Raw genomic sequence first — 12,889 nt, 5'->3', positions numbered from 1 at the left:
GTCTTCTTGGAGTTGGGCCAAGGGATGGTGCCATCTTGCCATGTGGAGATCTAACTTGTGACCATGCTGTGGGCCTTCCAGGTTACCCATAAGATTTTGAAACTAATATTTGGAATCCCAAGTTAACTTTGCAAATGCCAAGGCTCTGCTTGGTATGAGAGGGCCCTTCCATGTATCTGGAACATCATAGATTTTCCAGAAAGTCTCTTTTTCAGTTTATACATAAATTTTGGCATTTCTGGCGTTAGCATCACTTTTTCTAACCTTGTCTCTTAACGTGACATTTCCCTTCCCCCACCTCTAGTTTATTCTGTAGCCTTGAGTTAGTCCTCCTCATGGCCTTTGGCTGTCTTAGTCTCTAACATACCAGGAGGAGAAGCAGGTTTAAGTTTTGGTGCCAACTGTGCCATTTTCATTGGCACAGGCTCTGGCAGGACCCAGAGCAAAGGGTGCAAGTCCTTCATGCTCCGCTGTTTGGCTCTCCCATTGATTTAATCTGTCTGGGCTGCTGTCACCAAAGACCCCAGCCTGGGCAGCTGAATAACAATAGAAATCTATTTCTCCCAGTTCCAGAGGCTGGAAGTCCAAGATCAGGGTGCATGATCAAGTGAGAGCTCTCTCTCTGGTCTCAGACTTCCTTCTGCATCCCCCACACTATGGAAGGGGAAGAAAACTCTCTGGGGCCTCTTTTACGAGGGCATTAATCCATTCATGAGGACTCCACTCTTGTGACCTAAGTACCACCCAAAGGCCTCATGTTCAAATACCACCAACCTGGGGGTTGGATTTCAACATATGAGTTCTGAGGGGACACATTCAGACCATCGCTCATGAATATATTTGGGGAATAAAATAATAGAGAGTTGCAGAAAGCATGGAACTCATTTGTAGTAAGGGTTCATGTATAACATGCAGATTGGCTAACTCCTTTATTTTTGTAGTGTGCATAAAAAAATTGTCAGACTTTGATTTTCCCAGAAAAGATGAGTTTTAATGCAGTTACTATTATCATCATCACACAAAACAAAATTTGTAATATTTTTATGGAATAGCTTTAAGAGATTTCGAAGTTCTCAATCTACTGCATCATACTGTATATCATGAAAATTAACTTTAATAAAAAGTAGCTTCCTTATTCTCTCCTGACTTTAGGGGATTTTGTTCCTGTTGAACAACAGTCTGCTTTTCACATTAAGGAAAGTCCTGACTTTGCTCTGGACGGGTTTTCAGCTTGTGAAAACCAGAGTTTGTTGGGCAGCCAAGAGTTTGGGCCACGAGTTTGTTGGGCAGCCAGGCTTTTTATGTGTGAACCTCCTCCCCTCTTTACTGGTAATCATGATCATCAGGGTAAGAGCTCTGGACCCCCTTAAATCACTCACCAAGGTGGCTGACCTTTGCTACTCATACATCTGTGTCTTTGGGGTCACTTTTCTCATGTGAATTATAGAGGTAGCTTTGTACTTCTCAGGCTATCTGTTCCCAGCAAGGACCATAGGCATATTTGAGTATTCAGAAAGGGCAGTGCTGTACTATGACTGTTTAAACATGAACGCATGTGTCTTGTTAGGTAAACAGAAGCAGAGTGCTCAGTTCAAGGGGAATAGTCTGGATCCCAGTCACCTTAGATTCTCAGGGCTGGGGAGACCTCCTGGCTCAGCTCTATGCTCCAAGTTAATTCCACTACTTGAGGATCTTTCAGTAGGTATCATTGGGGCAGCTGTTTAGACATTTGTAGACAACTGTCATACTTACCCCATGGCTTTTCTTTTCCTATATGAGAATACTGGTTTCTAAAGATGATTTCTGGTATGACATGGTCCTGGTTTCCGACATCTCCCCAGACACGTTTCCCCACCACTTTGGTTTGTTGGTATTCTTCTTAAAGTGAGGTTTCCAGAAATAATCATGATGTTCCAGGTGTTGTCTAAATAGAGAGAAGCATTTTGAGGAGTATATGATCTTCCCAATCTTAAATAAAATAATCTGTTTATTTGACACTGCTGAAGGCAAACTAGAGCTGGGATTATATTCATACTTTCAGCAAGAAATTGGTAGATTAGGCTGTATATAATAGAAAACTCTAGTACTCAGAGGTCTGGGAAACCTCCTAATATCATAATGATGATTTTAGAGCCATCACTTATTTGGTACCTACATTTTATATGAGTTAGTTCATCTAATTCTCATAATCCCAAGAAGTTAGGTATAATAGATGATAATAATGCCACCAAATCCCAATTTACAGATAAAGAAACTGAGGTCAGTGGGATTCTGTAGTCTACCAGGTGGCAAGCATAGTCTACCAGGTGGCAAACATAGCATATGTTTTCTGCTACACTCCATTCTCCTTTGATGTTTGGGATGATCATGTAAAAAGAGGTGTTTAACAGAGATACTTGCTATCTTCATGGAGTGGATGGGTTATTATTTACAACAGAGAGAAGAGTAAGCCTCACTGGGTAGAATTAGGATGGAGAAAGCAGATGCGACATTTGAAACAGATGCCCTCTAAGACTCTGTGATCAATACAATTCTTTCAGGGTCTAAGCAGTGTAGACTTTCCAGATGGAAGCAAAGCCTATGGGCTTGGATCTCCCTGACATTATAGCAGCCAGAGGATCAAACAGGTTTTGTAAAAAAAAAAAAAAAAAAAAAAAAAAAATTGAATAAGTAAATACAACAAAATGAAAGTAGTCAGGTATCGTGCAGCTAAAACAGAAGATTGAATTATTTTTGTCTTTTCTGGCCCCTGTGGGTCATGGAAACAGAAGTGTTCTCCATCTGGCAGGGCAGAGGAATCACCACAGGGCATGTTTAAAGACAGATTCCCTGGGCTCTGACGCTCACCCAACAGGTTTTGGGTGGGACCTGGAGTTACCATTAATGAGGCTCTCCCAGGGCTTCTGATCTGCACGTGGAGTTGGAACTCAACTGTGGGCTTCCAACCTTGGATTACAGGATGACCAAAGTCAGTGAAACAACTGGTCCCTCAGAGAAAACCACCTGAATTGATTATCTGCTGAGCTGAACAGTTGGCTTGGCATAGTACAATTTCATACACACTTTGCACACGCATCTGACCGCGGGTCTTGAGAACAGCAGCAACGCAAACATGCATGGGCTCTCGTGCCAATAGATCGAAAGAGAGTCATGAAATTATCTTCAAGCTAAGTGGCAAATTCCATAATTATCAGTATTCTTTTTGTGTACGGTATGAGTTTGCATAATTTCCCCGTGGTAGAACGCAGAGAAATCAAAACAATAAACTAAGAGATCTACCAATTCATTGGAGCACAAAATTTAAATCCGTGTTTGCTAACAATATTTCAATTTCTGGGCAAATCTAACATGGAGAGACTGAATAATTATATTTCCATCTTTACTTTGGGAGGAGTCTGTTTATCTATTGCTTTGGTTAAGAATGCTAAAAACCCGGAACTCTCAACTGTGATATTTACCTTTGTCAGATAAATTTATTTCCTAAGATTGTATTGATTTTTGTCTCAGAAACATACTCATCAAGTGATTGCTCTAGGCCTTAGAGTGAGAGAAATTTAACATTCAATTTAGGCTTTGGGGCTGGTAAGTCCTTGTGTGAAGAAAATAAACCAAAAAGAAAAAAAAAACACATACAAATCACATACTAATAATCAGTTGTTTATGTGCCTTACAGTTGACAAAACATTTTAAAATCCTTTACCTGGTTTGATTCCTTCCCAAATCCTCAGAGTAAGGAGACCAAATTTGCAACAGAACTTATTTAGATTCTATAGCCATGATTCCATCTGTGTACACTTTTCCAACAATTTGTATTCAAATTTGTCATTGATGTGCAACTCCTGAGAATCATGTCCCTTAATAGAAAAAGCCTCTATTAACCCAAACTGAACCAGGAGAGGCTATGGTTCATATCCTATTTCCAGAGAGGGGCAAATTAAAATTAAATGAGTGAATATCAAAATGGCTAACATTTCACCTTTCAAATTCATGATTAACTTATTCATTCATTCCTCAAATATGTATTGAGCAGATATCTATTATGTAGTGGGTGTTCTTCCCATCTACAGAGAAAATCTTGAGGCCGTATCAGGATACTCATTAAGAACCCAGGCTTCAGAACTCACAGGTCTGGCTTTTCTTCTTCCATTTTGTCTTCCTTTCCTGTAAAATATGGATAATGATAGTAGGACCTGATGCCATTTTGAGACAAAACAAGAATTTGAAAAATAACGTGTAGGAGTATTTAGAACAGCACTTGGCATATAAAAGGGGCCTAAAAATTATAAACTGAAATACCACTCTACAGTGAAAGTTGCTGTTTGGAAAGTTGACCTCAGCCAACAAGGGCACTTTGGCTCTGGCTGGTGGACCACATGTTTACAGGAGGCAGTGTTACTCAGATTTTAGAAGCACTGTCTACAAAACATCCCAGAAACTAGCTCCTTATAATTAGCCATTGTGTCAATTTGTATTATTTTGGTGCAAATATTATAAGCCACAGAAAACAACTCAGGTTGGCTTATAGTAGGGTTAGCTTTAGGCAAAGCTTGATCCAGCAGCTCAAATAACTGGGAATTGGTTTCTCTTGGTCCCATGGAATGATAGCTTCCTCCTAAAGCTTCATATGGTAGCCTCACCTCAACTCACAAGTCTCTTATCAAATAAAATAAAATGAGCAATGAGCCCTAAACCTCTATGGGGCCAAGTCCAGGCTGAGGGTGTTGAGGCACTCACTTTGGATACAAAATTTAAATGGACACCCAAAGCACTCAGCAATCAACGTATAGAATACTTTCTTGCTCTATGTAAATAAATAAAAATGAGTGCAAAAATCCATGATGAACAAAATATCAAAGATTTTTTAATTTTTATAAAAACTTTATCTTAATGTCTACCCCCAATGTGGGGCTCAAACTCATGACCATAAGATCAGGAGTCACATGTGCTCCCGACTGAGCCAGCCAGCTGCCCCCCAAACATCAAAGATTTAAATAAAGGAAGAAAAATAAGAAAGAAAGAAAGAAAGAAAGAAAGAAAGAAAGAAAGAAAGAAAGAAAGAATTAGAATCAGCTGAAGAAGGATGGTTTCTTCCAGTTGGTGCAGCTAATGTCTCTTTTTTCTTCTGGGCCCTGACTGCATTCTGCTCCATCCAAGAACCAACTGCCGTGATCAGAGGAATGGGACACATCCCCTGGCTAATAAGAGCCCAGTTGTGGAGTTGGGGGTAAGGCCAGTCCTATTGCATCCAATCAACTATGAATGAAAGAACTGACTGCAGAAAGAAGGACCATAAAAATCGGGGTATCGTCACTCTAGGAAGGGAGCATGGATCTCAGGTGTCAATGAGGTATCACTTTAGTCATTACTTTAATCAACTGATTCCATATTTTCTCCAGCTCCTCCCCTCCAAATCTGTTACTTTGCTCAGCTATTACAAGTTGATATTTATCACGACTGTCAGAAACCTGGGTTCTGTCTATTTTGCCTCCCCACCATCAGTTGGTTTGGTCGGTTCTAACAAGGTCAAGAAAGAAGAGGTGACCATATGGGTAGAAGGGCTCTAGATGTTTTGGTACCCATGGATCTATGCTGTTTGAGTGCGTGTGTGTAGGGGGATCACTGATATTGCCGCCTCCAACATCTTTGGGTCTGTGTGTTGTCATCATAAGAGTAGGAGTGTGTGTGCATGCGTGCGTGTGTATGTGTGTGCAAAGCCATCAAAACAGACACTGGTTTACGCATAACAGGAAGGCTTGTGGGTGGTGGTTTTGTTAGGGGCAGGAAGTGAGCTTTTCTTAACTGAGCAATCCAGACTGTCTAGCTTGGGGAAACACCCTTGGGCATAGTGGTGATTGTCACAAGCACATTCTCAATGAGGTATTCATGAGTGTCTCTGAAGATAAAGATGCTGTTCACGCCTATGCCCTGTGTGTGCGTGTATTTCATCGATCGAAGGTGTTTTCAGGTGTAATAGCCCAGCTCCTTAGGCAAGGCTGGTGTTTTTACATCCTCTTTTAACAGAAAAAGAAAAAGACTCAGGCTTAGATATGTTGCAGAAGAATGTAACACCAAGGATGAGTAAGTAGAGAGTGGCTGAGATCAGATTCAGATCGAGATCATTCTGGCCCTGAGGCTCACACTCCTTTTGCTGTCTCTGGCCCTAGAGATATTAGACTGAGAGTCAGGAGGGCGGGTCTCCTCCCACATGTGTAACTTGCTGTCCTGCCTTGGGCAAGTTGCTTTCTCTGTCTGGGCCTTGTGTTCCAATATATATCGTGAGGGTCACTTTTAAGTTCTGCTTTAAACATTTTTTTAGAACTTTTATTTATTTATTTGAGAGTGAGGGAGAGAGAGAGAGAGAGAGAGAAAGAGAGTGGTCATGAGCAAGGAGGAGAGGCAGAGGCAGAGAGAGAAGCAGATTCTGCACTGAGCAGGGAGCCCAACCCAGGACTTGGACCCAGGACCCTGGGATCATGATCCAAGCCGAAGGCAGATGCTACAGCAGCTGAGCCACCCAGGAGCCCTAAGTTCTACTTTGGCAGGACTTTGCTTTACCAGTTCAGCAACCCTTTCCCAATGTGGGAGCTGTTGGACACCCGAGGGACTCCTGGGCCTGCCAGCGAACATGGTTTGTAGGCCACTGCCCTAGACACAAGCCTTTCCAGTTCTATCATTTCACAGCCACAGTTCTGAGTGTTCCTTGAAGGAACCAGAGAAGCAGGGAAACGAAGGAACTGGAGACATTCGGTAAATGCAGAGAGAGGAGAGAGCGCTCAGGAGCCCTGGGTGGCCGGAGCAAACACCGTGGGAAACCCAAGCCATTGGGAAGGAGGTGGAGGGCCCACCATGAACTTCAATCACAGAAACACATCTTGGCGGTCGTTTCCTGTCTTGTTCTCTGAAAGCCTTTTTTTTTCCCTTTTTTTTTTTTTTAGGATGGGGAGGGGCAGAGGGAGGGGGAGAGGCAGGCTTTATGCTCAGCTCAGAGCCCAACACAGGGCTCGACCTCCCAATCCTGAGATCATGACCTGAGCTGAAATCAAGAGTCAGTCATTTAACCAACTGAACCCACCTGGGCACGCCTGTTTTTCTCCTTTTTGCAGACACCTTTGTATTCTTCTAGAACATGTCATTGTCCTCTCTGTGAGTTCAGAACCTGTTTCAGGGAACATCAGGAAGTGTTGGTGTGATAAACGTTAAAGTTGATTCGACCGGGGAGGGGCTAATGAGGATATTAAACCAGTTTAAAAACGGGTTGGTTTCAAGAGCTGCAAGGAGTTGGTAAATAAAAATAAATAAATAAATAAATAAAAGGAAACCCTTTCTTTTTAGTTTTAAAACAAAATCCATAATGGCTTTTCTTCATAAACCGCAATTATTTTTAAATAGCGCTGATGAATAATTTAAAGACCCACTGGGCGAGGCAATTAGTTTTAAGTGTGGATTAATTGCTTTCTTTATCATACTCCGTATTCCTTTTTTTTCTTTGCATAATATGGACAGATATTTTATCTTCTTTAAAAATATTTTGTGTCTCCTAAAAAGTTCTGATAGGTAAAAAGGAAATTTTCTACAACCTTTATAAAATGTGAAGCACATGCTTCTGAATCTGTGCCCATCCTTGCTTTGGGGGCACGAACAAAATCTTAGAGTTTTCTCTTGCCCTGCTGTAACCCAGAAGGCATTCCCTGTGGCAATGACTATCAGCCTTTTGTGAATGTGACCCTCAGTGAGAAACTGGCCCAGTACAAATACCTACATAGACACAGTCACACAAGAGTTACATAGAACAGAAGTTCTTGAATAGGATACTTAAACCCTTTTGCATGCCCACTAATGTTTTCTACACCACACCACTTAAAACATGGTCCAGCATGGGAGCTTTTGGAGGAAGGAAGTAGGTTTCCGGTGTGGGTGGCTGAGTTCTATTTCTTGTCCGGGAGTGGAATTATAGGGACTTTCACCTTGTGATAATAAGTCACTAGGTGGTACAATCATTGAGTATAGTTACCTGTACTTGCGTCTGATTTTGCTATAATAAGGTTAATAATGTATGTTCTAGCAGTTTGAAAGACACCGTTCCAGGAGCGCAGAAACCTGAATGAATGGTTTTGTTCAGCTTCCTGCTGATCTTCGTTTTGTTTTCAAACCAGACAAAGAGGGCAGCCCGGGTAGCTCAGCAGTTTAGCGCCGCCTTCGGCCAGGGCTGTAATCCTGGAGACCCAGGATCGAGTCCCATGTTGGGCTCCCAGCAGGGAGCCTGCTTCTCCCTCTGCCTGTGTTTCTAGCTCTCTCTGTGTGTGTCTCTCATGAATAAATAAATAAAATCTTAAACAACAACAACAAAAAAAACAAAAAAACAAAAACAAAAACCCAGAGAAAGAACTAGAAAATCCAAGGGTGATTTTAGGGACCATAGGGAGCATAGCAGAGCAGCAGAACCTCCCCTCAGGCCCTGCTGCAGGCTGAGGGAATGGTGAGTGTGGGGAGAGCTTGAGAACCAAATCCGTGAGTCTCATTTTCTGAGCCAAGTCTATCCCCCTACTAGTGGCTTTTCTGAGTCATTGGTCAGGCCAGGTACTGAGCCAGATGGGACTCCTTCAGGTTGGGGTCTATAGTAGTTTTCTTTGGAAGGAGACATTCATACACAGAAGACCCAGCATGCACGAGTGAGAGAGAGAGAGAGAGAGAGACCAAGAGACAGAGAGGGAGCATTTTACTGTCATGGACTTCAAACTTTGTCTTTTCTCCCCTTCAGAAAGAAGTACATTCTCTTTAATCTTCTGTGTGCTAACCAGTTCCCTTTAATTGGTGCCTAGGAGTTAACATTGCATATTTATTTCCCTCATTTTATTGATCTGTCTTGAAACTGTCTTAAAGAACTAATCGACCTTTAGGATACAATGTCTGGAGCATGATGAGAGCTGAAGTCTTGGGTTCTAGCCTTGGTTCTGAGCTGCAGTAGCTTTATGGTCTTGGGTAAAGGGAAGTGGATGTCTTTTCATTAATCAGGAACAATCAATTTTACTATTTTTGTTCTCCAAGGACACAATGGCATGAGCTTTTCTCTCTCAAGTACCTTAGTTTTTTATTTAGTGTTAAGACAAATTATTCAGAACCTGCACATAAGGCGAGTGGCATGTCCTCTGAATGTCATGCACAGCCACAGCCCCACTGACGGTAGAGAAGATATTTTTGTATAACCTTCTGCTTACTATTGTTTAAAGATCCAGATATGTTAACGTGGAGCTTTTTGTCCCCAGAGAGACAAGTAATTTCTATATGATTGAATGGATAACACCAAATGTTACAGTTTATTACCTGGTTTAACTTTAAATGGTTTTGTATCTAACCCAGAAATCATATCCCAACATTTCTTTGGTAAAGTGTCTTTAAATATCTAGCCCTTGCAATGCTCTTTCAGTGAGTCTTAATGTATTACTGTTTTCTTCATTAATTAATGAATTGAGTCAAACCTTTGACATATGTTCATTTTATATTTACTCAAGAGTCAAAGTTTTATCTTTTTGAAAATTATGCTTTTTGTAGGCTGCTGTACAGAGGTGCCTAGGTGGATTAACCTGACAGAGCTGATTAAACTGTGTTGCCTGAGATGAGCATCTGAAGGGCAATGTGAGCCCAGGCTTGTCTTTTCTCGCTTCCACAATGAATCCCAAGTGACAATAGAACTCTAACTTGGCTGGCTTTCTGTTTCTCTAGATTTCTTCTTTCTTTTTTCATACTTTCAGATGCTGGATTTTTGTTTAGATTCTCATTTGTTGTTCCCATTGTGGGCACTGTAACTGGGAATTTGGTTCTACCGTGCAACCATTTGCTGGTCTCTTGTGAACAGACAGTGGGTATCTATTCTCTAGTGGTAAGACAGACATTTTCATTTGATGGTCTTTAAAAAAAAAAAAACTTGATGTTTATTTGTGAGCACAAATGACATACCAATGCCGTTTCTGAATCAAATTCAATTAAAAATTTCAATTAAGAATTTCATGTTCATTAGAAAGAAGAGTTAAGATCTGAACAGGTGGATTTTTAAAAAATAATATTTTATGCATTTATTTATTTATTTTAGAGAGAGAAAACGTGAGTGGGTAGGCAGAAGAAGAGAGACACACAAGCAGATTCCCTGCTGAGTGCGAAGCCCAATGCAGGGCTAGATCTCACAACCCTGAGATGATGACCTGAGCTGGAATTAAGAGTTGGTCCCGTAACCGACCAAGCCACCCAGGGGCCCCTGGATTTTTGTATTTTGGGGATTATTTTTCACTGGAGGCTGGGTGAAGCTGTAGCCCTGAAGCCATGAGCTCTCTCTGTGTCTGGAGGCCTATTTGTCTTTGGTTCAGAAACAGCCTTGGTATCTCATTGTTCAAGTATGAAAGCTTTTCTTACCTCCAGGTCAAATTGTTCCATCTTAAAATCAAGGAGCGGTGGTCCAGCTAGTTTTCAGAAATTGATAAATCTTATATAAATTTCGTACCTTCCAAATTTCTTTTCTAATAAAGAAACCTCACTTTCAAGTAGTAGATTTTTTTAAATGCTCCTTAATGGCAATGTTACCTCATAAATACTTTAATATAAGAACCCAAGATCACATAGTTAAGATAAATCTTTGGAAAAATTAGACTGGTTTAACAATTTTGGTTTAAAAAATAAGAAATAAGTAAAGATCTTTTCCTCAATTTTATTAGTTTGGAGATTTTGTTAAACATTCTCATGAACTTCCTAGCCTTTTAATATTGGTTTACTGATCAAATAATCTAACATCACTCCTACATGGCATTTAAGATTCTGAAGATAATAAAGTTTATTTAACTAACTCGGATGGTAATTCTGAAAAGAGTTTCTATCACAGTATGTATGCTCTGTAGTACATCAGGTTGGACATACTTTACAATGTCCTCAGGTAACTTGAAACCCTGAATTAATACTATATTGAGTTATTTGGTAATTATCATTTACCTAGATAATTTGTAAGAATGAATAATGAAACATTAATTACTAATCATAATTTTAAATTTATATGTTTGACTTATTATTTTTATATACTAAAGAGTGTTTATTTTTTTATTTTTTTTAAATTTATTTATGATAGTCACACACACACACACACAGAGAGAGAGAGAGAGAAGAGAGAGGCAGAGACACAGGCAGAGGGAGAAGCAGGCTCCATGCACCGGGAGCCCGACGTGGGATTCGATCCCGGGTCTCCAGGATCGCGCCCTGGGCCAAAGGCAGGCGCTAAACCGCTGCGCCACCCAGGGATCCCTAAAGAGTGTTTATAATTTTGGGTCATTTTAAGGCACCTGGCTCATTTTTATCACATGAAGGAGGAGCAAAGAGACATGTAAGCATAGATAGTTCAGTTATATCTATTTGTGAACTTTAATAGTTTACAAAAATGTTTATGTACAACAGTGACTTTTCAATGACCTTCCTTCCAGTTTTCTCTGTGAAATTATTTTGGTTCAAGTGAGTTATTTTGATGAAGTGTTATGATTAGCATTGGTGGTAGCTACTCTAACCCTTCCCATTCAGCATCATCCTGGAGGTGCTAGTCAGTGCAAGAAAAAAGCAAGAAGAAATAAAAAGCATACAGATTACAGAGAATTGATAAATATCTTCACTTTCAAATGGTAAGGTCTCCTACATAGAAGATCCAAAAAGGATCCTAAAACTAATAAACGAGTTATTCAAGGATGCAGGATACAAAGTCAATATATAACAATCAGTTATATTTTCATATGTATTAGTAATGAACACTTGGATTGAAGCTTAAAAAGCCTTACCATTTACATTGGCACCAAAACCCAAGAAATACAGAGGTATAAATCAAAGTAATTAAGTTAAACATTTATTTGCTGAAAATTATAGTACAAAAGAATAAGAAAAGAAATAAATAGATGTTAATGGATGGAAAAAACTCAATATTGTGAAGATGTCAATTCTTCCCAAATTGACCTATAAATTCAATGGAACTCTAATCAAACCCAGAATGACTACTGTAGAAGTTATCAAGCTAATTCTAAAATTAAAGAGAAAGGCAAAGAATATAGAAGAGCCAACGTATATTTTTAAAAATAACAAAGTTGAAAAAAATAAAATGTAAATAACACAGTTGGAAGACCCATACTCCCTCACTTCAACATTTATTTTAAAGCTACACTAATCAGAACAGGGTGCTGTTGGCAAAAGTTCAGACACATCGGTCAATGGAACAGACTAGAGAGTCCAGTTGGAGACCCTTTCTTCTACGGTTAATTGAGGCTGACAATGGTACAAAGGCAATACTAGAGAAATTTTAGTTTTTTCAACAAGTACTGTAATAACTAGACATCCACATATGAAAGAATGACTCTCAGTCCATATCTTGTGGAAAGCACAAACTACAAAACTTATAGAAGAAAACACAACAGAAAGTCTTTATGATCTTGGGTGAGAGAATAATTTCTTAGATATGATGCTTATAAACTATGGTTCCTAGAAGAACAAAAATGGTAAGTCGTACTTGATTGGAATTAAACACATTTGCTTTCAGAAGACACTATAAAAAGAATGAAAATGCAAGCCACGTATTAGCAGAAAATGTCTGCCAAATACATATCTGATAAAAGACTTGGATCTAGAATATACAAGAACTCTCTAAACTCAACAAAATGGAAAGAAACAGCTCAAATTGAAAATGGTCAAAAGATTCGAACAGACTTTACTAATGAAGATATGGAAGGCAAATACGCATATGAAAAGATGCTCATCATCATTAGTCTCTAGAGATATGCAAATTAAAGCCAGCAAAGATACCAGCGTATAATTATTAGAACAGCCGAAACACTACCACCAACAACAATGGAAGCCAACCAAGCAATAACAATAAAAA

The 12,889-nt window shown here is 39.8% G+C and overlaps 1 long non-coding RNA gene across 2 annotated transcripts in view; it reads right to left on the bottom strand.

Moving 5' to 3' along the window:
* LOC144319750 (uncharacterized) overlaps positions 1 to 12,889 on the bottom strand; it is a 36,402-nt gene that overhangs the window by 8,335 nt on the left and 15,178 nt on the right. For both annotated transcript variants that reach the window (XR_013385477.1, XR_013385476.1), the window contains exons 5-6: positions 4,125 to 4,161; positions 1,753 to 1,924 (exon numbers count right to left, since the gene is read on the bottom strand). This is a non-coding gene — a long non-coding RNA (uncharacterized LOC144319750). The remainder of the gene's footprint in view (positions 1 to 1,752; positions 1,925 to 4,124; positions 4,162 to 12,889) is intronic.

The sequence above is a fragment of the Canis aureus genome, chromosome 8, assembly GCF_053574225.1.
Source record: "Canis aureus isolate CA01 chromosome 8, VMU_Caureus_v.1.0, whole genome shotgun sequence".
Classification (NCBI taxonomy): domain Eukaryota; kingdom Metazoa; phylum Chordata; class Mammalia; order Carnivora; family Canidae; genus Canis; species Canis aureus.
Note: the sequence above shows the minus strand (reverse complement) of the source record. Positions and strands in the feature narration are given on the sequence as shown.